General features: G+C 40.7%; 2 pseudogenes; both read right to left on the bottom strand.

Annotated features, from left to right (window-relative positions):
- Positions 1-3,065: 3,065 nt before the first annotated feature.
- LOC147888374 (pentatricopeptide repeat-containing protein At1g11290, chloroplastic pseudogene) lies at positions 3,066-5,700 on the bottom strand (annotated as a pseudogene).
- Positions 5,701-17,704: 12,004 nt separating this feature from the next.
- Positions 17,705-18,888, bottom strand: LOC147888373 (multicopper oxidase LPR1 homolog 4-like; annotated as a pseudogene).
- Positions 18,889-21,683: the final 2,795 nt, after the last annotated feature.

Below are 21,683 nucleotides of genomic sequence, written 5' to 3'. Positions count from 1 at the left end.
ATGCATATCAGATACAAACTGCTGTGAGCAAACTAAAAGGATAAAATTGGATGGTAGAATGTGAAGTTTTAGGAGAGAATTGGGGTCTCCAAAGGGCCCTCAATTAGTGTTTCCTAATTTCAAGGGATTAGTGAGGTATTTGAGGTGTACCAATGGGAGTGCTCCTTTTGTGGGGCAATGCAGGTGGAGGGTGGGCAGACCTACAAACAGTCCCTATTGGCTGCTACTCTTACACCGGGGACCACTCAAACCATCCCCCCCCCCCCCCCCTTTCAACCCATGCTTGACCCTTCTCCCATATGCACCTCCCCCAAACAAATCTACAAGTCATTCAAGAGGCGGTGGGCCCTTCTGGGTGAATTTTTCTCCCCTCTCAGCTTATTACAGGCATGCCTCCTTCTCTTCTCTGGTCCAGCTCTCTGGTCCAGCTCCATTCTCCCTCCATTTTTCAAACGTGGGAACTCATTTGGCATCTTCTTTGCCCCCTCTTGCTCTAGTTCACTGTGTTTCTCCCTCTCCAGCACCTCCTGTAGCAGCTGCTCATTCTCTCTCCATTCCTAGCTACAGCACCTCCTACAGCAGCAGCTGCTCTGCTCTTTCTCCCTTCATTCCTAGCTACAGTACCTCCTATAGTGGCTGCTCATCCCCCTCTGCTCTTTCTCCCTCCATTCCTAGCTACAACACCTCCTGAGCAGTTGCTCATCCCCCTCTGCTCTTTCTCCCTACATTCTTGGCTACAGCATCTCTTGGAGCTTCTCTCAACCTTCAGTTGCACCCTCTATACCTTCTCCCTCTCTCTCCCTCTATCGGAGCTGCTCTCTCCCTCCAAGTTGCACTTTCTAGTCCACTATTGCTGTTGTGACCTCTGTATAAGCATGGTGAGGAGACCATACATGTACTCTGTGTCCCACAGGAGCAAAAATGCACTGGGTGAATGGATGCCTTGCACCTATAGCTTGAATGATTGGATAGTCATGCGAGGATCTGCCAAGGGTCCACACAAGCTTCCCAAGAGCAAAAGAGGTGATCTTTTGCATGAATGGAAGGGCCGCATCATGAAGTTCAAGCTTGGGAAGAAAGGATGGCTTGCAAAGGTGCAACACATCTACATGGGGAAGGACATGCGCCTTCCTCTGTCAAGCAATCAATCGACAATACCATCGCATTATAAGTCTGCATTTTGTGTAAGATTTTGAAGTGTAATGAGTCAGTTTGAAATTGTATTTTGAAATAGTACTAGTGTAATGAGCCAATTTGAAATTGTATTTTGAAATAGCACTTGTGCATAGCAGATGTATTTCCTTCAGACTTTGAGAAGTGGGAACCAGTTAAGTGCTTCTTAGGTAAGTTTACTGCCATTCATGAGGATTTAAAAAGGCAAATGCATGCTGGAGAGAAGTTCTCTACTTTAAAACAGAGAAATATCTATCGGTATAATGCCAAGTACATTACTCCAAGAACGGCATCAGGCTATGGTCATCTTCAATGCATTGCAACACCACAACTTGAAGACATGGATTGCAGCATGGTGGACACAAGAACAATGCAATCATATAAGGAAAAGATTGCAAAGGATGTGGGCATGGCCATGAAGTTTACATTTGGCTCTAAATGGGTAAGGTTGTCTTGGTTTATGTCTCTGCACATTTTTGCTTCTTGTTTTCAGAATATCCAAATGCACAGAACAAAAACCATGTGGTCATGCAAGTGCCTACATGAGAATGCCCTTGAGGAATTGCTTGGGGTGAATTGGGGAAGCAGGTCAGGTGAACAAATTAGTGATTTGTTTCAATGTCATGTATGTAAGGACAATGTGGTTGTCAAGTACCACATCTCCCGCCAAAGATTATATTTTGCTTTCCAATATAGGTGCTAGAAGAAAATAGGTGGCAATTGGCTCCCCCTTGACTCTAACGAGGATGATAATACAGGGGTAAGTTTATGTATTGGTTCTCATTTAGGAGATGTTAAGAATGTGACTATCACGTCACGGTGGACTCTCAAGGACGTGCAGGAATACCTATTAGTCATGGAGGATGGCATGTCTGAGTCCTTCACTTTACCTTAAATGGTGAAAAGGTAGGAAAGCGTATAGAGAAGCTCGTGCATAGTGCCACTTTTATCCCTCCTGCGATATTGAAGATTGTAAACAATGTGGTATGGAACAATTGTGGATTTTGACATTCTCCAATTAATAGTGGTGCAATTAAATTTGATGTTTTGAATGATTTTGTTTCATGTCAATGTCAAGTTTTTTCCAAAAATTTTATAATTCTTTTTATTTTTTATATGTAGAACATTTGGATATATATAGGTTATAAAGTTACTTTAGTTTCAAGATGATGTTTTAAGGGCTCCCATAATATTGCCATATACAAGAATCACAGGCCTGGATCGTTATGTTAAGTCAATTCTTGAGGTGGCTTCGCAAGTGGTAGGATGCTTACGCTTGACATCACTTTTTTTAGCGTAGAATTAAACACGCACTGGTGAGAACACAAGTGGAGATAGAGCAATACTTTTAATGATTGCAAAAAGAGCAAATGAACAATGAGCCAAATCAAGTTATAAAACCTTTTTTAGGGCTAAATAATAAACCATGCATCTCATGATGCATGTGGAGCCTGTCAGCACTGAAAAATTCCTTGGATACATATGAAACCTCACAAGGAAGCAATCCAGCTGTGCAAAGATAATATGATACTCACCTGAAAGTCTCCATGAAATGAAGCATCCCATACATAAATTCACCATTTATCCATTATAGCCATCCCTTAGGAGCAATATATACCTTTGTAAGACTAGAATATATCCAATTGTACAAATTCAAAAATTTAAAAGTCCTAAATGCTACAAAGAAAATAGAATCCCTTAGGAACAAGATACTTCTATGCATAAAGATCAGATGACTGGAGATTTACCGGAACAACAAACAACCCAATGTGACCAAAGTGGATATTGATGTTAAATGTAATTTTAAGACTCAAAAGGGAAAATTAAAAAATATGTGCTTTACTCAGGAAAAAACCACATAAAAAGTGATGAAAATACTATTCACCGATAATTCCCACATCTGCACATGCCATCCTTGAAGCATAAAAGAGCTCAGACAAGATATTAAAAAATTGGTGGAAATACCAACAGGTCTACCAATAATCCCCACATGAGCACGTGCCGTCCTTGAAGTGATGGAACCTTGCTGCATCCCTCATGACAATGTTTCGCAGTACAATTTTGGATATGAACTTAGCGGCATTGTGGCAGTCACTGCACACTCTAAGGTTCTTGGTTATGCGTAGAACTTCCCCAGGTGATGTGCTGATTAGCCCAAATGCAATGGCCAGCTTCTCACTGTGGCAATAAAGCAATTCTTTCTTCTTCTCTTCCTCCACATCATGCAGCACCAACTTTGTGTCAGGTACATAACCAGCCTTTTCCATAAGGCTGCTTAGTTTCTCCAATTCGGCATAAATCTCCTGTGTCTGCAGGTGAGATTTATCCCCAACAACAAAACTGTGCATCTGGTGCTTGATCTCAATGAAGCTGCAACCAGGCTGCTTCTTCACTCGATTGTGCACCATCAATGTTCTCAGTTTTGCAGCATCAGCCCATCTGCCAGCTGCACCATAGATATTTGACAGAACAACATAGGCTGCCGCACATTGTGGGTCTAGACCAATAACATGCTCTGCTGCCCGTTTTCCACGCACCACATCACCATAATTTCTACAAGCACCAAGCAAGGCCATCCATTCCACAACACCACCTTTAGATGGCATTTTGTAAATAAGTTCCTCTGCTTCATCTAGCCGTCCGACCCGCCCTAAAATGTCTATCATGCAAGAATAATGGCTAGGCTTCGGTGAGATGCCATGGTCCTGGCTCATGGATGAGAAATATTGGCGTGCTTCATCCAACAAACCAGAATGGCTACATGCAGTAAGAACGCTAACAAATGTGATGTCATCAGGCTTTACACCTTGCTGCTGCATTTGTCGAAAAGATTGGAGTGCTTCCTTTGCATATCCATGCAGAGCATATGCATCAAGCATGGCAGTCCATGACACCACATTCCGTTTAGGCATTTTATCGAAAACATCCTTTGCCTCCTCCACACTCCCACATTTTGAATACATATTAATTAAAGCATTTCCCACTGCATCAATTGACTCAAACCCAGCTTCGATGACATCTGCATGGATTCTCTTGCCATCTGCCAGGGAAGAGAAACTTGAACATGCAGAAAGAATGTTGATCAAAGTGATTTCATTTGGCTTCATGCCCTCCCTTTGCTTGCTTAAAAACAGTTCAAGGGCCTCCTTGCCATGCCCAAGCTGGGCATATGCGCCGATCATTGCAGTCCATGAGACTACATCTGGTGGATGCATTTTGTCAAAAACACCTCGTGCCCTCTCTACACTACCACACTTCCCGTACATGTTGATGAGAGCACTCCTGACAAGAATATCAGAGTCCAATTTACAGTGGATGGAATAGTTGTGAATCTCTTCTCCCGCCTCTAGACCTGTTGAGTCTATACAAGCATCTAGGATGTTGATGAAAGTAATCTTGTTTGGCTTCACATTTTCTTTCCGCATTCGTTGAAAGAGTTGGAACGCTTCCTTGTTGCAATCATTCTGGGAATATACAGCAAGCATGGCATTCCAAGAGACCACATTCCGGTGATGCAATCTCTCAAATATTAAACGAGCATCCCCCACACTTCCACACTTACCATACATAGTGATCAAGGCAGTCCCCACAAAAACGTCTGACTGATACCCACACTCCATTATGAGATCATGAATCATCCTACCGTTCCCTATGTCAGCCTGGCTAGTACATGCAGAAAGCAGGCTCACGAAGCTATACTTGTCAGGCTTCACTCTTTCGCACTGCATTTGTCGGAAGAGTTCGAGCGTCTCGTTGCCATGCCCATTTTGGGCATAGGCGGCAATCATGGAGTTCCACGAAATTACATCCCGTTGATGCATCTTGTCAAACATCTTCCTTGCGTTCTTTACACTCCCACACTTGCCATAAGCATTGATCAAAGCGTTCCCCACGACGATATCCGACTCAAATCCATTGTCAGCAATGCATTTGTGAACCATCTTACCCATTGCTAGGGTTGCTGGACTGATGCAAGCGTTGAGGGCAGTAATGAAGGTACTCTTCGTTGGCTCTACACCTTCGGATTGCATACGCTTCAGAAGGTTCAATGCCCGCTTGCCTTGCCCATGTTCGGCGTATACAGCAATCATGGCATTCCACGAAACCACATTCCGTCGCTGTATGCTTTCGAACATTTCTCGAGCGTCTTTGACACTCCCGCATTTCCCATACATGCTGACGAGGTAGTTCGCAAGAAAAGTGTTTCGCTCGAGCCCATTTTTGGAAATATGGGCATGGACTTGCCTGCCCTCGGAGAGAACTTTGAGCTTGCTGCATGCTTCCAAGAGAAAGGCGAAAGTGGTATGATCAGGGGGTATGATGCGGCGTTCTAGGCGCTCCAAAAGGACTTGCAAGGGAGCTCGATCGACAAGCGGGGGGAGGAGAGAGGAAGGCGATGATTGTTGGGAATGAGAGCTTCGCGATGCTCTGGAGAAAAGGCGGGCAGTTGGATGCATATGAGCAGCTCACGCCCTCAAAACTCACAGGCACCCTCGTCTTAAGCCACCCATAGAACCGTACCTTGTGCCCTTCCAACTCTAGAGGTGAAGAGCCTAGGCACCTCACCTACAGTGTCATGAGACACAGATGAGGAGCCTAGCCCCTCATTCAAATCCTCACGCATGACTCCTTGCTACCTCGCAGACGCTTAGGCCACGGCGGGTGTGTGAGTGGATGGGTGCGTGGGGGAAAAATAAATAAATACATAAATAACATCAAAAATCAAAAATCTCAGACACATTCGATGTGCCTAGGGTCGAATGCATGCTGGTCTCTTCTTCCCCAAGAGGTTCTTTCATCAACAACAATAGCCTATGTATCGTCGATATGGTATTTTGAAAGTCTCATTGGTCAAAAGTTGAGAGACTCCCTTTGGGCTAAGGGATGGACAAGTAGAGTTCACTATGAAGTTATGAGCTAAGCAGTCGAGGCGCAATGCACCACTATGTTGCAAATGGTTTCCCATATTTTTTAAATGTGTCCCTCCATGGAGTGAATGGTTAAGTGGTTCGTAGATGACCAAAGGGTGCCAAGATAGGAGTGCGAAATAATTTGAGCTGGTATGACAAGATTGTCTCAACCCTTCCGCTAAAATTTGTGGGTTTGGATTTTGTTTCTGAATTGATTGGGGCGTGGAGAGTTGTAGAAGGTGAGCTTTTAATGTGGAAAGAAAATGAGGCCTTACATGAAGATGCCAGCCTTCTAGAATGCATTTGGTGGGACAAAGCAAGGTTGAAGTATAATGGGCCTATGGCTTTAATTGACCTCCCTCGAACTCGAGCTATTCACATGAAAGGAAATCGTCATTGGGAACAATTATGGGATGCCGATACTACTAATATTTAGGAAATCAGTGTTCAATTTAAGCTAGAACTAATTTCAAAATATGATCTAAATTCATATGTAATTGAGCTTTGTGCAAGTCTTGAAATAATTCATGTGAGATACTTATACATGCTTATTTCTAATTTTATGGTTGATGTACTTCTTTCTTGATCTTTAGAAATGGTTTGAAATTTAGGGTTCCTTATGCTTGATGGAAGGAATATTAGAACTTTCCTTCTCCTTACATGAAACCTATTCATATCATAGTCTGATCCATTGAATGAATTGGATCATCAAGTGAGACTTGGAATCCTTTTGTGGAGTGTTAACTTTTCCCTTTGATTTTGATAATGACCATGAGCTAAGCAATATGCTCCATGGATGTCGCACATAGTGGCCCCCTCGAGGGAGGTGGTTATTTTCATTTGTGTCATCCATTATTACACTTCAAATATAATTTTAAATTCTTCTTATTTAATATTTCATTGTTAGCCCATCCCAAGCCCATAGCATTATATCATGCGTCTTGGTCTGTGGGTGTTTAATTTGATATTTAAAACCTATCAATATCTTTTTAGTTCATACAATTTTTCCTGCAAGCAATAACATGGAAGAATCTATAGGCAATACGCATAAGCATGGGCTAACAAATGAGGCAACAAAGGGTTGTTAACCATATTCTTCGAGTGCGGTTTTTAGAGCATATAAATACCTTGCATGAGAGAGTGATGGATAGCATAATAGAAAGCAAGGACCGCCTATGCAATTTCAACGCGAGAAGATTTTAAATTGCACAAAGGCAATGCTTGAAGAGGATGCCCTCAACTATGAGCTAGCTAGTATGGTCTATTGGGAGTCAAATGCATTTATCTAGATCAATTCCATGATTGGAAATGCATCCACACGCTTTAGGGAGTTGAGTGATAAAGATCCATTACTTGTCACTCATATTGGTAAAACAAAGATGAAGGATTGGGACGGAATATGGGCTGATCACAAAGGTGTTGTACTTTGATTGGACAAGAAGCATTGTAGGATTGAGACCTAGGAGAAGAAAGCATCATTGAGATATGGAATTGTAGAGAAATGCATTCAGCAATCAGTGGAGGAATGCACTGCAGTTTTGAGAGGGATGGTGCTTGGAGGTATTGCACAAATGTCACAACATCGAGCTAGTCACATAGAAAATGTGACTTATCTTTGCCCTCTCATAGAGCAACAGATCTTTCAAGGAGAAGGGATTTGGTTTGGAGGATATAGGACATTATACAAGATTTGTTTAATAGGTTCCCTAGGTTTCATTCAACATAGGCGGTATGCTAGCAAGTAGTACAAGGGTGATATTAGTACTATAGATGAGAAGCACAAAGAGAATGGGACTCTACAAGTAGTGCATCTAGTTCTCATGGGAGTTGTCATAGTGCAAAGAGACCATATGGATCCTCACACCATATTACAATGGTGGGAGCTTGTATGATTTTTACCTTCAGCTGCCATACAATGAAGGGTCCTTTAGGCTGTACATTGATTTGCACTTTAAAGGAGGAGACTTAGAGAGGAGGGTGCAAGCACAAGGAAGATTTGATGATGCAATTAGTGAATCAGGAGATGTGAGAGAAAGAATAAACTATTTTTGTATGAATTTCCTACATTTGATTCATGCTCTTGTGTAAGGAGTAGCACAATTGCATCAAGCTCAATGGTTCCACACATATTTGAATCCTGGCAACATCTTACTTGAATTTACTTCAAATGATGCATGTGCATCACAATGTGATGCACATCTTACTTGAATTTACTTCAAATGATGCATGTGCATCACAATGTGATGCAAGAGTTTCATAATCAATGGAGGGGCCCTAATTGAATTGTGATGATCTAAACAAAAATACGAATAATATGCTTTGAATGGAAATGCAAATAAGAGAAACTAGATAGGTCCTACAACCATAGCTTTTAAAGAAAAAAACTCCTCTAATTTCCATGATGCAATTTACCAAAAAATGCCTTTTGAAATTTGAGTTATGAGAATGAGAAGTGATGGCCTTTTTAAGCGATGGAGAGGATACTTGGAGCAACCCTCGCATTCTGATAGGATGCATGGCAGCTCTAGCAATGAGATGATAACAAATCTAGGAGCTCAGTCTAAAGTACCTACTCACATGTGGAGAAAGCTGAATGGTCTTAGTGATAATTGCTAGGACGTTGACATGTGAATCAAGGGGGATATAGACATTCTTGGACAATTTTCCTTCTTTCTAGGATTCACTATACATTTGGAGGATAGTGACCTTCTTCATGGCTCAAAAGAGGCAGATGCCATCTAAAGTTTTCTCACAAGCTTGGAGAAAAAACTCAGGAGCTAGGTGCCATCTTCAATCAATAGGTCAAAAAAATGAAGTTTTGGGTAAATGCTTGGGCTAGGAGGGAAGACTCTCACCCACAGCAATCCAAAAAGGAGTCTCAAAGCCCATTGACAACTGTCCATAGACTGAAGAACTAAACTCTCCCACAAAAGAAAGCATGGAATGCAGTTCTTTACAAAACGAATGAACACTCAAAAGGATGGTTGCTTCACTCATGGCACTAGAGCAAGTCAACTGCTATCCCAGTCATTTGAGCTTTTGTATTGCATGGACTCAAAAATGCAGTGATGCTACATGGACACAATTTTGTTGCATGTCCAAGTCAATGCAAAGCTTCACTCATGAAAAATATGGCAAGATGGCTAAGGCAATCTATGACCTTCATGGCTACACAATTGGTGACCTTCATGAAAGGGGTAGTCTTTGAAGGGCATATTGATTCTTCAAGATGATTCTCAGCTTGATGCTTTGAGATTGTCTTTGAGAATGTGTCTAATCTTTGGAAGACCACAAGAATGCCATGGATGGTTGTTGCACTCAGGGAAATATTAAGTGATGATTTGCTACTTCACTCATGATAGAGATAGAGCAAGTTTTTAACACCATTCAATTAGATGCTATCAAGTCTTTTGGCTTCTGCAATGGATGATGGAAGAAGTTTATTTATTCAGTATACTTTGTGCTTTGGCATGTAATACAAATTTTGCTAGCACCTGTGACATGGATGGCATTCTAAATCAAATATATTAACATAAACATGTTAGTAAATATTTTGCTTTGGCATATTGTAATACAAATTTTGTTAGTTTTAAACATAAAAATGGTTGTATATATTCTACTTCAGATGTAATATATATATTTTTGAATATGTTCCTCACATAGATGGAGTTCTCAATCAGATGTATTTTAACATAAACATTTTGGTATAGAGAGTGTACATAGGCAATATGCTCTTCTAAAATAGTGAATCTTTTACACATTACAAGACTGTTCTGTAATTAATAGTGGTACTAAGACCATCATTTAGATAATTGCAATGCATGCGAATACAAACTACTTTTTAAAAAAATGATGGCATATTATTGAATATCACAATGCTAGAAAAACGAGGATGTACTAAATTGTTTATCTTGGGGCTACTAATCAATTGTAGGCATGTAGATAATGAGATAAGTAGTTAAACCATGGCTATCCCACATTCTTCCATTTGATATCTATGAGCTCCACCCTCTTTCGTGGCCCTCCATCCCTCCCTCACACAACATCCCTAACGGCTTCCTCTAAACTCTATGAGTTCCAGTGCCTTTGATCATTCTTCAAACATAGTATTCAAATGGTTCCAAGTCCTATCAAATTTTTAAGTTTGCGATTAGGCCAACCCCTTGGATAGTTCTTCCAACATGATTGTCCTTGGATTTGTTTCATTCGCTAGCTCCTCGACAACATCTAGTGGTTCCATTGCTCTAGCAATCACAACATCCAATGCATCCACTGATCCCTTTATCAACAACTTTATGAAACATCCAAGGAAAGCAAATTTGGAGGAGGATACATTGCATGTGGGGGTGCTATAGGCTACATCGACCCAAAGATGGTTGAGGGTGTGCTCAAAGTCCCTAAGCATAGTTTGTAGGCTAGTTTCTTAGAACGTCCATGGAAGAAATAGGACCTCATTAAGGAGTTTCCCCTTGCAAAGGTTAGTAAACAATGGTGGAGTCAAATTTTTTAACCTTGCCAAAAGAAGTTCAAAAAATAACTTTAAAAAATGAGGCATTTCTTTTTGGATACTCGAGGCACTACAAAGTACTGGTAGGTTCTGGTAGCAATAGAGCAAAATTTGCATGGAGATCACGTCTCCTATTCAAAGGTGATCACTAGAACCTAGTTAACCAGCTTTAAGAATCATTTTGGGTGCAGGTCTCCACTATCACCTTAGGCCATCAAGACTGCAATGCCTGTTGGGCAATGTCCTTTTGACTCACCTCTGCAAAGTTGATGAGGAGATGAGAAAGGTAACGTGGAGAGCTGATGAAGAACACTTCATTGTGGTATTCGAGCGACATCTCAAGGAGGATGATAAAGCCAAGGCACAACCAACACAATAAGAGGAAAATGCAACACACATAATGCAATTACAAGCATGGCTACAATTTGAGGCAGTCGAGGCAAAGGCAAATGAAGCAAAAAAGTTGGCTATGAAGGAGAGGTAGAGAAGAGAAGAAGCAAATGAGTGAATCAAGTTCCTAAAATAATACAATCATATCTCTTTCTCCTCTCTACTTCATCCAGCTATTGTTGAGGTTGTGTTTACAATATATCAACTCTTCCCCTGTGGATAGGTTGGATGCAAGCCATGTTGTTGCATCATGGGCATCCTAGAACTTATCTTGAGGTCATGTTATCTGATATCAATAAAGAGAATCGCTTAATAATAGCACCACATTCGTCATGTTTTCCCTTGCCATGGTTGGTGGATCCCAAGAAATTCCATACTATGTTTAGACCAGTGAGTGATGTAAATCTTGCAACAAAGAAGAATTCCATGGGTTGATTTAAATTGAGAGGATGCACCCCTAACCACACCCAATGTTGTTTTCATATTTCCTTTACTTGGGAATCACCTTTGGTAATCAATCCCAGGACAATACAAAAGCATGCTAGAAAAACAATGTGTCATGTTCTCTATCATCCAAAATATAGAATTGGTATGTGCACTACTCATTCTTGAACTCCTTAGAGTCTATTGGAAGACTAGTATCAATCATAGAATCTAGCAGATGGCTATAGGTCGTATGCCCCAAAATTATTCTCTCCTTGTCGTACCAGTGTGCAATTTGTATCTCATCTTGCTCTTAAAAAGAGTAATTTTTAGCAAAATCAATCATAGAGATGATTGTATCCTTGGGAAAATTGGCAAATTCCTTGTCCTGGCAATGTGCTACAAAATTATGAAGAACATCTTTTGGGATGGATGTTACTATGTGGTTGATATGCTCTTAAGGTGGAGTGGTCTTTTATGATAATAGCCATCTCTTGTTATTTGATTATTCAACTTGGGTCATTTCAAATTTCCTCCATTTTATTTCCACAAGGTTGTCTTTCTTGAATCCATTTGGGTAGAAAAATTGCTTCTCCTTCACACCATCCTTCATATTAGGGCATTTGCCATACTTGCACTCAATATGGTGCCCCTCACAATCTCCCTTTGGACAAACCATTGGATTCAATAGAACGGAGTGTATCAAACTTACATGCCCTTGCAACATGGAACGAGGATCCAAGTGGTCAACATACTGTGGACATTCGCCTAGGAGACATGGGCATCTATCTCCATGAAGCAATGCACCCATTAGGAAAAATCAGAGCTCATTTTGGGGCCATTTAGCCCAGAAGGAAAATATCCCTCCGCCAATAAAACGAGGGCCAACGTAATGTTGGGAAAAAACAAAAAAAGGAGAACAAAAGAAAGACCGCCGAGTTTGCATTTAATGAGGATACATGAGCTACTTTATTATATTTGACAGGGTGTAGAATTTGGTGTTTTTGCCCTCATCGACGGATTCAGTTGTCCTTTTTAAGCATTTCTGAAGCTATTTTAGGGGGTTTCGCCCGCTCTAGATGCATCGGTGAGGTGGAAAACACCAAATTCTGCACCCTATGTCAGATATAATAAAGTAGATCAAATATCCTCATTGAATGCACGTCTTCCTAGAACATGCACTTTGTCAGTTTGCTTTTTGATATTTTCCATTTTTGAAGCAAAAAAAAACAAGATAAATATAGCAATTTCTCTCAAGGCCCCAAAATGAGCTCTCATTTTTCCTAATGAGTACTATCACATCTCAGGTCATTTAAATCTTGCTAGGCTAGGTCAAAGTCCATGTGTCTTTTGCCAGCAATGGACATTCCTATCTTTGCATATCTTGACATACTATGGTTTGCAATGCTCAAAGCTCCTCTGCCCAATCCTTATATCAAGGATTTTAGCCTTAAATCTTAGGTACAACAATGAACATTCCTATCTTTGAGTATCTTGACGTACTAGGGTTTGCAATGCTCAAAGCAATCCTTATGTTAGGGCTCTTAGCCTTAAATCTTAGGTATAGCTTTTTTTGATCATCCAACAACATATAAAGAGTACTTATAAATCTATGTAGATTGAAAACCTATGCAGACTAAGATTGCAACTAGCACTGTGGCTTTAACCAGCATGGTGGATTCAACCAACATGGTGGCTTCATCTAGCACGGTGGATTTTTATACTAGCACACTAGTTTCTGCTTGCCAAAAGTTATTCTCTCTCTCTCTCTCTCTCTCTATATATATATATATATATATATGCACATACATACATACATACATACATATATAGACACACGCATGCACACACACACACACACACACACACACACACACACACACACACACACACACACACACACACATATATTGGGGGGGGGTGCACTACTTAGAAACCCTATGTATCATGTGCGTTTAAGAGGTATTTAAAAAAAACCTCAAATAAAACACCCCTGCAATAAAACCACTCCTCTTTACTTCTCAACCAAGGGAGTTTTTTCTAAAGATGTGTTAAAAAACCCCTCTTGTTGTTGTAATCTTGTTAAATTTTCTCCAAAAATTGAATTAAAATACCTCTCCTTTTGAATGCACATGGTACACTAAATGTTTTTGACGTCGTGAATCCCCCGATATATATCAATATATATATGTGTGTGTGTGTGTGTGTGTGTGTGTGTGTGTATACATATACATACATACATACATCCCTAAGATGTCAATAAAAGTGTACTAGCATAATGTTTTGTGAGGAAAGGAGATAGCCAAAGACAACATTGGGAAGTCTGATTGACTTGCATTGTGTCAAGCATGTGTTTGATGTGCTCCTCTTGCTACTTGCATCCAATTCGAAGCCGTGACTTATGTCCTTCTTGTTTGGAGAAACTCTCATGTTATTGTGCTAGAACAATGCCACTGTAGCAATGACTTCATCATGTAGGTAGTCTCTCCTTTTTTGGCAATTAATTGATGCCCATAGGCTTCTCACATCAGGTCTCACTAGATGGCCAATCGTTGGAATCACATTGACCCTTCTAATGGAAAACGTCCTTGACATAGTGCACCCAAGCCATTCTGTATTTATTTCAGATGAAAATAAGTTGCTCTCTTTGTAGCTAGTTGGTCTAACTTGTGTACCCCTTTCATATTATTGCGGCCATCCCTTAAGTTAGGATGATGTCTTGGGCATGCAACTCCTATGGCATTGGAAGAGCGGACATTCGATGAATCCTCAAGTGTAGGGTGAAGCTTTTCAGGACACGATCCAGCTAGTGTTGCTACCCCGAATTCTCCCACCAATTTTGAAACCATATCCTGTGTTCTTTGTTTTGATGGCACTATTGAATGGGTGCAGATGTGCTGCCTTTGAGGTTAGCTACTTGGCTAGGAGGAATTTTATTGGTGTTGTCCCTCACTCCGCATTCATTGAAAATGTGTCTTTTGTTGCCATTTAGATATTGTATCGTCAGTTTCCATGGCCTTCAACCTCCTCCTTGCACCTTGACTGGATATATCAAATTTCCTATCTCACAGCCTCTACGTAGTTATCTTGCAACCCATGACAAACTGCATTGCACCATATAGTTCCTGTTTTCAATAAAGAAAGTGAACAAAGAAATGAGAAACAATTTCCATTATTAGATGAGCTAGCTTGCAAAGAGAAACAAGGACCCACCTGAAAGCTTTGTGACAATAATCAAAACTTGTGTGCATCCCAACTTTCAAGAGAGCTTGAGTAACACAGAGAGCCATGGGGACAAATTGCCCTCGAGGAGAAGGAAAGCAATATTAAAAAATAAGAAGGGGAAGAAGCCAAGGTCACGGATTTTGGGAGAATGTTCAGGTGATAGCGTGACAGGGTATGATACAAGTGATGCATGGGTGTGCATTCTATACTTTATTTATGACTCATTAGTGTGGGAGAAGTAAATTTATTGCAAATTTTGAATGCAATACCTAGAGTTGTCAAATTTTAGGAAAAATTGGCGGTTGTGTTTTGTCTCTTTCAGTTGTACATGTCACCAACTTGTGCCCCTAAATGAGTGCAAAGAGGTCCAAAATGGCTAAAAAAGAAAAAAGCAAAATGGCTTATTAGTGGATTTGATGCTATGGATTAAGAAATGGAACCACCTTTGACATGATTATTGGCCTCATTGCAAGGTAGTGACTCTAAAAGGAACCAATGCAAAATGATAAAAATTTAGGTTTTATTCAAAGATCATGGCAAATGTATGAATTTAGTTTTTTGTAGTGCATCCATTTATGAGTGAACTAAGCTACAAATTTCAACAAATATTAAGTTTTAAGATCAGCACGCACTAGCTCCACAAGTCTAGAATTCCTTTCCAACCAAATGACAAAATGTTATTGAGCGAGCCCTCAAAGGTATGAACAAAATTATAGCACAAATTGGAGACCCCCTAAACCATAGCAAAGCTTCTCAATTGGTTTTGCCTCCTTTGGTTTGTGGGGAAGCTCAAGTAGTGCTCTTTTAGATAAACAATAACTTCCATATAAGTGTAGAATAATTGCTTGATATTTTTAGACATTTTTGGATATCTATGCAATCCAAGTTGCATGCTTGATAGGCATTATAGCGATTGCCATAGTTTAATGATCTCATTCAAGATGCCAATTGAGTGATTTTTTGATCTTAGATTCAATTTCAAAATGTGTAGATTAGTTTAGACATCAAGCTTTTAAAATTCCATTGAGAAATGCAAAAGTTATTGGGCAAGTTAGCCATATGCAATATACTTCATGAACTTTAGAAAAGATGGCTACACCTAGTCATGCATTGACCTGAGTGTGTTAGGTGCAGGCTCTATTAAGGCCACATCTAAGATCTAATATGTGAATAAAAAATCCTCTCTACTAGGGATAGCCCTCAAAATATCTATAGGGGTCAATAGGGCTATTGGCAAAACTTCCCTTGGTGGGTTAATGGCTTGGCAATTGGAAGAGGGGGTTCATATACATTGGTGGAAGAGGAAACTTAGGGACTTGGGGTTATCTGGGCTGCTCATCTATCCACAGCAGGACTTAGTTTATCAAGTAACAGCAAGGCACATGCTATAGAGATGTCAAACATGAGACACTGGCTTGAGAGACTCTGGCCTGCATGTCACCTACTACTGGAACCCCCTATGGTGGCATGGTCTTAGGAGCTAGTTGATTGGGAAGCTAGGTTGCACAAGGTGTTCTAGAGGCCGAGCCTCCTTAATGGGGGGATCATGACCATCCACATCTCATCTTTACCTTGGCCTCTTTCTAGGGTGCTCATTCGAGCACTATTCAATCGCTAGACATGAATTCCTTCATTTCAATCAACTCGCAAACATTTCATATCATTATAAGAAACCTGCAAGAAGTTGTTAAGATCCAAGGAGCGAGAATTTCAAGCAAGCTCTATTGGAGAATAACATGTATTAGATGAACATTTTGATGCTATTCAATTAATTTGGAGTCCCACTATCCTCACATGGTCTTTAAGTGAGTGGCAGAGAAGAAGAACTTGCAAAATTTCACAAATATCGTTTGTTTTTTTTAAAACACCATGAAGAAGTTCGTTCATTGGATAGAAAAGCAGTTGAGCATATATAGAAAAGTACTTGCTTGTGAAATCTCTCTCTCATATGGACTTCAAGCAGTTTGGTAGCCCACTCTTGCCATCAATAGGATGAAGATGGGTGGTGTCTCTTGTGGCATATTGAAGCTTCAAAGGTCTCATCATCTCCAGGTCTTCATGTACACCAATATGGCAATGAAATAGATATCCTAGGTCTAGGGTGGGATCAAAGGGGAATGCTAGGCTATCTCTCGAGGAAAATTGCAACAACAAACATGTGACATTACTGCGATAAGCAACTATAGTGTCTTTCCATCCTCTTTGAGACGTAAGAGGTTCTTTAGGGTATTCGGCAAAGCAGCTTCCTAGCTCTGGATAGGGCAAGTCTAAAGAGCATCTATGGTAGCTTCCTAGCTCTTGATACGCCAATATGGCAATGAAATAGATATCCTAGGTCTAGGGTGGGATCAAAGGGGAATGCCAAGCTATCTCTCACAGAAAATTGCAACAACAAACATGTGACATTACTGCGATAAGCAACTATAATGTCTTTCCATCCTCTTTGGGATGTAAGAGGTTCCTTAGGGTATTCGGTGAAGCAGCTTCCTAGCTCTGGATAGGGCAAGTCTAAAGAGCTTCTACCATCTTGGTAGTGTATCATGTTGAAATCCTGTTGACTGAGTACTTGAAACTGAATGAGGTGAATATGCAGTGGATGAGGGGTGTTCGTTGGATTGATGGCTTCCCAAATCTCATTGCTTCCAATAATGGGAGCCAAATCTACCAGGTCTGCCCATGACAGATTACCAAATGTCATACTAAAAAAATATTTTTATTGGGTAATATATTTTGCACCATATCTATTCTCCTTACTGTCTCCAATTCATCAGGCATATATGTAGGAGGACAACCCTGATTAGCCTGTTGCAAGACTGAGGGTAGCTTTTCGAACGATGAGTCCTCAATCAATCCCTCTTTGGAGCCTCCATTCTTGACAATAACAATCTTCATTATTGTGGACAAGGTTGTTGGATCTTTATCCTCGGCTCCAAAAGGAAAAGCACTGATTTGTGCATTCCCCACTAACACTTCAATTCCAGTTTCTAGTCTAGAAAAGTCAATTATGACGTCCACTCTTTCCGCTGGAGCAATGGTCATAAAGCTAAGGTTCCTAGGTTTCGTAAGAAACCAACCATCAGTGCCAATTTGGTAAATGAACAAGATCGAGTGGCTTAGATTCAATTCTAGGAACCTTGCTCATATAAAAGCCCGATAAACCAGCTACCATGTGGAGTTGAGTTATGCCCAATGTATGGTCGTGATACTACAAAGCTATAGGGGGTTGTGAATTAGCATACGTATAGTTTTGCTTAACATAAGCATCTTTGGTATCGACATTGTTAGGGGTGAGCCAAGCATCTAGAGTGCCATCAGATGGACTTTTGACCTCTCCACCATGCAAATGAATAGGGTCTAAGCATGGTTAGGTGACATGCTTTTTGTGCTTTATGAAAGCACATAGCACATTACTTATAGCACAAATTATGTACCTTAATATATGAAAATTTTTAAATATCAATGTTCTTTAATGAACTTACAATATTATAAGAGTCAAAAAGCACATTTTATCAATGCAATAATTTTTTAAGGTTTGAAATAGGTGCCCTATGCCACTAAAAGCAGTAAATGTTCCAGGCAGTGCTTTTTGTGTCACCTTCCCATGCTAAGACCCAATAACGATAGGGATGTCACCGCTGCTGCAAGGATTTGCCCAATAGATTGTAGGATCCACTTGTAGGGAATGTTCTCAGTCGAAAATGTGATTCTCCCACCTGACATGAGCTGAATTATGTTGCCTTGCCTGCGCATAAGAATGGGATCAGAGGTTTACATGGAGCTTCTATTGCATGGCAATGGGCATCATCATAGAATATTGAAATGCAATCCTATAGGTCCATTAAAATTGCACTAAGCTTCTTATGATGAGAGTGGGCTTTGGAAACGTTGCAGCCCCTTGGGTTGTTCCGTATGCACATATCGTTGTGTTGGGAAGATCTCGATGCAATTTCTGCTCAAGGCAGGCATGTTAAGATGCATAAATAAGCAATATCAGATGTGACAATCATCCCTCCAAATAAGAGTGCGTAAGTAGAAGTTCCTACAGGCAATAAGGATGCTTACCTGTGTAATTTTGAAAGCGCCCACTATTATCTGTTGGCCATCACAAATATCAATTATTGGGGGGAAATACACTGCATCCACGAATTGTTCTAGTGTAGGGCTAGGCGGAAAGAAATTGGATTCAAAATCTGAAAGGCACCATGAAGGAGATATACAAAGGAGTCCTACAATCATGAGAATGACATAAACTTTCCTCATGATCTCTAAGGCCGTTGCAGGTTGGCTGCCGTGTAGTTGGTGGATATGTCCCATTTATAGGAAGGTGCCAAGGGCCAAGAAGTAGAGAATGAGCTTAGAAGCGATGGAGAATGCCACAGCTAAATTCAAAGAGTTTTTGAAACAAGATTAAGCTATTTGATGAGCTAATTTTATACACAAGCTAGGCCATTGCGATGATTGCAAAAATGATCGGCGTGTACTTGTTTGTTAAGCATGGCTAGCCTTGTATAATGAAAAGTGAAAAGAAGGCTTGGCCACACGTGAGCTGGTAGATCATGCAATGAATCTGTGTGACCATCGACAATGACCATCTTTTCTATTACAAATACCCTAGGGATTGGCGAATCCTCAAGGGATCCTATCATACAACGTGCTCATGGTCGGAGTTCCCTAGAGATTGAGATTTTGAAGTACACCCCCTAGAGATTGTGATTCTCACGATTGTGAGATGGTTGCCATGCTGAAGGAAAAACCATTTTTTGACTAAACAGAGAGACCCCGTGGCCATGAAAATGAAATTCAAAACCTAAAATGTGGATGAGAGACCTTTTTCAAAGCATGTGGCAATCTCTTAACCCAACCAAGCCAACATACCTAACCATGATAACCATTAGTTTAACCATAGTCAAACTAACCAAGGGTAAACATAACCAAACCTTAGCTTAACTATACCCAACCTTATCTGCCACATGTCTTGTCATGGGAGTGCCACATTTCATAAGGTTCACCTTAGAGAAAGAAAGATAGAAAAAGCTCTGAAGCGAGGCATCGATGGGCTGCGAATTTTCTACGGATTCGATGATGCGTCCCTTGGAGATGTTGCAATGATGGTGCACCAGGCTATTGGGGCTGCAGGAGTCATGTAGGGAAGCTTTGCTTGTAGTATGGAGGCCACAGCATTTGGAGCCGATTGGGGCGCTGCTCATAGGGGTCAACACAGAGGTCACTGGAGCTGGCTCTGGGAGTCGAGGATTCTTACATTGTAGAGGCTGGCTTTGGAGAACTACTCACTGGAGGGCGTATGTAGTGGCCTTGGAGAAGCATGCTAGCTATGGAGATGCAATTCGTAGGAGGTTCCTATGGGTTGCACTTGAAGATGCAGTCTAGTGCAGATAGGCGGCTCAGTGGTTGGAGATCTGCCTGGGTGAGGCCAAAAGAATTCATGGGAGCTTGATTTTGTAGAGGCAACCGCTGTCGTTATAGTTGTGAGGCGTCAGGTTGGTTGGTACAGCAGGAGAGTCAAAAGGCTAGAGCTTGCTGAGGCTTGGCAGTGGACGTTTGAGCCTAGCTCTCGACCATAGATAGAGGCCGTTGGGGAGTTAGAGCAGTTGGTTGGAGAGCTATGTGTTGCCTTGTAGCTTGCTTTCACTTTGTCAAAGCTATAGGGGCTTCTGAGATAGAGTCACACTGATGAGAGTTAGCTTTTGATGTAGTTCATGCTTGAGGCTTTCTTCAACAATAGGAGTAGAGTAGTTCTTCTCTCTCACACATACCTATCCTCTCTCAATGAAAGAATAAACTCTTTCTCTCTCAATGCTAGAATTCTCTCTCAATGATCGGAAATGGACGGAAATCTCTTACAATGAACGAAAATTCTCTACGAAAGTAAGTTTGAACACTATGAAAGAGATTGTCGTAAGAAGCAGTACGACCAAGGCAGTCAATCCAGTAGTAAACGAGGGAATTTTTGAGGCAGAGGAAATCATCGTGGTGGACATTCTAGTCATAGTCATTTTGCAAATAAACATGGAAATATGTTTCTTGCAAATGAGGAAATGCAGCAAACTGATACAGTGTACCTAGACACTGATTTTTATCCAAAAGAGGATTTCAACTATCTATCAAGTCAACCAAGTAGAACAGGATCCTTGGTACATCGACAGCGGTGCATCATCTCACATGACAAAATCATCAGGAATGGTTCACAGGAATGAAACCATTAGAAGGTCAAAATAATGTCATCTACACAGCAGATAATACACCGAATCCAGTTCAAGGAACAAGTGTTATCCCTATGAATAATTTTACAGGTATGAAAGGATTGGTAAAAGATGTACTCTATGTTCCGAAGCTCAGCAAGAACCTCTTATCAGTAGGTCAAATAACGAAACACAACTATCGAGTCATTCAAATCCATAAGATGTGAGCTAGTAGCAAAAGGTGTCAAGGAAGGACGCTTGTACAGAATGCTAATTACAGTATCAGATAAGCATGCCATCTCAGTTCAACCACAATAGATGCCACTATCTGCAAAATGGCACAAGAGATATGGTCATGTCAATTTCAAGTACTTGTTAGATCTTAGGAATTAGAATATGACAATTGGAATTCCAAAGGTACAGTTTCTTGGAAAAGTTTGCAAAGCACGCTGCTTCGGCAAACAAAAGCGAACCAACTTTGGCAAAAGTACCTCTCGAGCATGAGGTATTCTTGATTTGATACATATAGATATATGGGGTTATGCCCAGACCCGCAACATCAATGGTTCACTTTACTACTTGACTTTCATCGATGACTACAGCAGATATTGTTGGGTCTACTTTCTAAAAGAGAAATCTAAAGTGTTTTCCAGATTTCAAGAATTCAAAGCCATGGTAGAAAACCAGACAAGCAAAAAGATAAAAGTCATGAGATCAGATAGAGGAGGTAAATACATGTCTTTAGTATTCATGAAATTTTGCAAAAGTCACGACATTCGAAGACAGTTCACATGTGCAGATACTCCTCATCAGAATGCAAGAGCTGAAAGGAAGAATGGGACTTTGGCAGACAGT

Source organism: Dipteris shenzhenensis, chromosome 21 (genome assembly GCF_047967505.1).
Source record: "Dipteris shenzhenensis isolate YYH24624 ecotype China chromosome 21, Dip_SZ_1.0, whole genome shotgun sequence".
In the NCBI taxonomy this organism is placed as follows: Eukaryota; Viridiplantae; Streptophyta; class Polypodiopsida; order Gleicheniales; family Dipteridaceae; genus Dipteris; species Dipteris shenzhenensis.
The sequence above is the reverse complement of the archived record's forward strand: the minus strand, read 5'-3'. Positions and strand labels throughout refer to the sequence as shown.